This window comes from Nicotiana attenuata, chromosome 1 (assembly GCF_001879085.1).
Source record: "Nicotiana attenuata strain UT chromosome 1, NIATTr2, whole genome shotgun sequence".
Taxonomy (NCBI): Eukaryota; Viridiplantae; Streptophyta; class Magnoliopsida; order Solanales; family Solanaceae; genus Nicotiana; species Nicotiana attenuata.
The window spans coordinates 63,105,808-63,110,745 of record NC_031989.1 but is presented as its reverse complement, the minus strand read 5'-3'; the positions used below and the strand labels follow the sequence as shown (position 1 = coordinate 63,110,745).

The window sequence follows — 4,938 nt, the reverse complement described above, 5'->3', positions numbered from 1 at the left end:
AAAATCATTCGAAGGCCCTATGGGTACTGAGGGCAGTGCTTGTCCACTCACCCAAGCTTGGTACATCTCTGCCAATGGTTGTTTCAACACTCTTACTTCTTCAACCAGTCCCGAACCTTGTTCGACCAACTATCCATGGACATCATCATTATCTAACTCATTCTCACTGTTGTTTGCCATTCTACTTTTTCCTTTTGATCTCGTGTTGTAAGGGTGAGTCGCCAGTTTAAAACACAAACCAACCACCTGTGTTTAACTTTATCTTTAGTAAACAAACAACAAACGTGTTAGAGTTAGGCATTTGCAGATATTAATCACACATTGTATGTCATGTATGTAATGCCATTTTCATTTCTAGAATGAGTTTAGAAGGCTTCATGCTTCATCCCGGCTTACTGGTTTATTATTTTCTTTATATATTGAATTTAACGCTCTCTTTTCTTTGCCTTTTTTTATTATTTAATTATTTTTTCAGATTAATTATGGCTATGATCGCATCCGATGGGGATTGCTTACATATCACGACACTGCATGAATCATAACATTACGTAGTTCAGAGGAAAATAATATATTTTTTTAACAAAACGAAACAATACAATGACAGAAAGGACATTACATTGAAATGACTTAACAGACTCGGACAAGACTAAAAGAGAATGATTTAAATGACTCAACAATGACTCAAACTAAAACATGACTACTTCATGAAAAGTTTTGACAACTACAACTATGCTTCAACTCCAAAATCTTTTTGGTTTCAACCACTGGAATATCTGCTCATAGTGGGGCTTGACCTAGCTAACCCCCCAATGTACGGTACATCCTCTCTAACTCAGATGCAAGATGACGGGAAAAAGTAGGTGCATGCTCCAAAAACTTCTCATAATCCATCCCTTGGCAGTTCACATAACTTTGAGCCATATATACAGCCAAATAATGGACTTGCTCTCTGAAAAACTGAAAATTCTTATCTCGATCTTGTAATTGTTGCTGGCGAGCGGTGGTTATCTCCCTTATGTGGCCCTCGCAATCTAAAGCTGACTCCAACTGAGCCCGAAGTCGAGCCTGCTCGAGTCCCACCTGAGCCCTCTCCCTATCAAAATCTGCATGCTGGTATTCTCTATTATACCTTATCATTTCTTCCAACTGTGCATGGAGCTAAGCTTCTGAACATACCCAATGGGCCTTCTCTCTCTCTCGAATTGAGCCCTCTCTTCTTCAAATTTTGTTACTTGGCGATCCTTACTAGATTTGGCCTCCTCATTTAACTGTACGATTTTTTCCTTGGCTTTGTCCAACGCCTTTTCAATCTTTGCCAAGATGGAATCATAATCTTGCACCTTTTCCATCAGATTGGCAATGGTTCTCTGGTCTTTCCAACTTCTCACTGGCAGTTCAGAGGCTTTCTTCATCTATTGAAGACGAACACAGAGGGCTTCATTCTCGCGGATCAGGCTCTTCCTTTCACCTTCCGCTCCTTGTGCTTGTAAGTCTTTCTTAAAATTGAGGATTTTCAAGTTTTCTTCTAAGAAATGAATAGTTGCTTTGTATCCTTTTTCCTTTTCACCCCAAGCCAACCATTCTTGGATTTTATCATCAAAGGCTTGAACATGCAGCCTTTTTACGGGCCTTTTGGGCTCGAGTTTTGGCTCATCATCCACGCTAGATCTCTTCTCAAACCAGATAGCATAACCCTAATCTATCTCACCTTTCGTAGGATCTGGCACTTGGGTATCATCTTTCAAGTAACAACAACCATTCCAAATTTGTTGGATTAAAGCCTCAGGGAGTGGGGCTTCGGGGTGTAGCTCAATCACTTGCACACTCAAATATTCATAATCAAGCACCACTTGGTACCTTTCTAGCTGTCCTGGAACTCTCTGTGGCGCATACGGCTCGACACTTCTCAAACCCAACAGCACCAAATAACTCTTTAGGGCTGACGTGTATCACCCCTCTTACCGGCAGCCATCCAAAAGTCCACTCAATTTGACATGAATTTAAAGGTCTTAGGTGGAATATCCAGGCTTTCACCCTTTCTGGAGAGTAAAAATCTTTTATTCTTTCTTTATAACTCTCAATGAAATTATCCTTGCTCTTACCATACCGCATGAACTTGGGGTGATGTCGGAGATGTTCAATCAAGCACATTTGCAACAAAATATTGCACCTTTCGAAGAATTTTTCCCTGGACTTACACAAAGTCAACGCCCTATAAATGTCTGATAGAATGATCGGGGCAAGAGTGTGATGTTCTTTGGTAGTGAGGACCTGTACGACCCTAGCTATGCGGGTATCAATTGTCCGCTCCTTGTTTGGGAAGACCGTGATTCCTAGAAACGCCACTATGAAGGCGAAGCAACGGTGAATCTGCCATGTGTCCTTGTTCTGCCTGTTGCTAAGGCCCTTTTCATGTATGTCAAATGCATTTGGTTTCCTGAACCTAGAGTATAGGAAGTATAAAGAACAAAACCCTTTGACTACGTTGGTTGTTTTGATTTGATTACTGATTCAGAAGACCGAAGGATCGGTGTACAGAGGGAGCCTTCGGGAATATGATCTTCTGGTTTCTCAAATCCCTGCCAAAACCGGAATATCCAGCTATCTCTTCTAAAGTGGGAGTAAGCTCAAAATCGGAGAAGCGGAAGACATTGTGAACAGGGTCCCAAAAAGTCACTAGTGCCTCAATCAAATCATCGCGTGGTTTAACGTTCATAATATCTATGAGGGCTCCCAGATACTTAGTGACCCATTTTGACCATCTTCTTCTAAGTCATACCACCACATTTGAAGCTGAAGTGGGGCCTCATCTACAACCGTCAACGGTGTGTTCTGGATAGTGCTCATTTTGTACCTGCGGGTGGTTAAGGTTAGGGTTGACAACAATCTTTTGTATATAACTCAATTTTAAGAAAAATCAAAGAGAGGGTGGCTATTTTTGCAATTGTGGCCGAGGAAAGGGTGGCTATTTTTGCAATTATGGCCCCTTCGTACTTCCAAGGATAGCATTAGGGCCGGGGATGGGCATTATGGTAAAGAATCCAAATTGACAGACACATCCATTCTTGCGAGAACAGCCTTCGACAATTTTAAAGATGTTCTAAGGCTATTTCGACAGAAACAGCTCGAATAAACTGAAGTTGGGTCAGCTTATTTTTTTTTGACAAAAAAAATACTAGACACATTTTTTTTATAGTTATTTTTGTAATCATGGGCCCGAACCCTATGAAGGTTGCCTACGTATCTCACATCCAGTGAGAATCAGACCCGCGTCATAAATGTTTCAGGAATAGGATGACACTTATTGAAAAATTCAGGCTTATTTTGTAATAATCTTTTTGGGGTAAATACCAAGATTTTTCGAAAACCGGATAATTTTCTCCCTCCTATTTCTCCCTTATGGTTTTCCCTCAATTTTTTTTATATATTTCATTTATTTTAATTTTTAGAAATGGGTCAACATGCACAAGCCGAATCAAACATAATGCACAAGTAGCAATAAGATGCATCAGGATAGTCTTGCAATTCTCGGGTACACCTGTCCTAGACGGACCCAACCCCTGTGTTGAGTCCCCAAAGTCAAATGCACAAGATTCATAGAAACGTTACTACTAGGGATCCGGCATGAGGTTATGTTATTCTAGGTTAAAATCCTATGGGGAGTGTTTTAGACCTGGCTTACCCAAGTGGACAGCTTGAGCCGAGGTGGGGGCAACGTACCGGGAGCACGAAAGTCTACCCGACCTAGTTACTGACCCAGCCTCGTTCTAATTGGTATGACTTCTAACAGAAAAGTGGGCCACGCGCACGTGTGCACCATAAATTCAGAAGACTCAAAAGGGAGGTGTAAGAGGACGGTTTAATACAGTTCAAATAATATCAAGGCGGTCAATAAGCGGCCATTAGCACATTAGGCCCAAAAAATATAATAATATCAAATCAATAACGCCAAGTATAAATCACATTACAAGCTCAAACTCTGATCCCTGAACCAGAAGTTCGGGTTCTTGTCCCCAGCAGAGTCGCCAGAGCTGTCACACCTCCTTTTTCCCGAGGGGGAGATAACAGTTTTGCAATTAAAGTGACATTATTCGATATGAGATTATTTATTTAATTTCAGAGTCGCCACTTGGAATAATTATATGGTTCCCAAGTCACAAGTTTATTTTAAATCCCAAATCGAAGAAAATTCTCCGTTTTAAAGTCTGTGAAACCAGAAGACCGGATAAGGAATTCTGTTAATCCGGAAGAAGTTGTTAGGCATTTTCGAGTTTTGTAGTTTTAGCACGGTCTTTAATCATACATAGCTTAATTAAATTATTTAGTTACGTATTTTAGAACATATGTGCATTTACCTTTTTACCGCTTTTAATTACTCGATTATTCGTGATTATGGAATTATCTTGAAAACGAGTTATGCGTACGTGTACTCGTTTAGTTTGGCGTGTTAAGAATCATGTCACGCGTACGTGTACACAATTCTCAACACTTAGTGTATTTAAGAAAATTTTGGTCAAAGTCGCGCGAATGCGTACCTTGATTTATTTTGAGAATTATAATTATGTCACGCGAACGTGTACACAATGACGATAATAAATTATAACGTGCCAAAATTATCCTATAAATATCTATTTTAGAAATCATAATCGTGTCATGCGAACGTGTACATAATCACAATAAGCATTTCATGCAGGTTGTTTACATTCTGGTATAATACTTGTAGACAGTGTGTCCCCCCCCCCCCCCCGAACCAACACTCAACTAAAATTAGTACTTTAACTTACAAACTTAGTAACAACGGACGAACGAGTAATAGTGGGTTACGTATAGCTATTATTAAGCATAAGTACGGCGGTAAGTGTTAAGTAAGGTACGTGTCGTGTCTTCGTTCGTAGTTTTTACGTTTTCATGTATGTTTTTCTACAAAAGTAGAACAAA

The 4,938-nt window shown here is 40.0% G+C and overlaps 1 pseudogene; it reads right to left on the bottom strand.

Moving 5' to 3' along the window:
* Window positions 1,134–2,847, bottom strand: LOC109236699 (annotated as a pseudogene).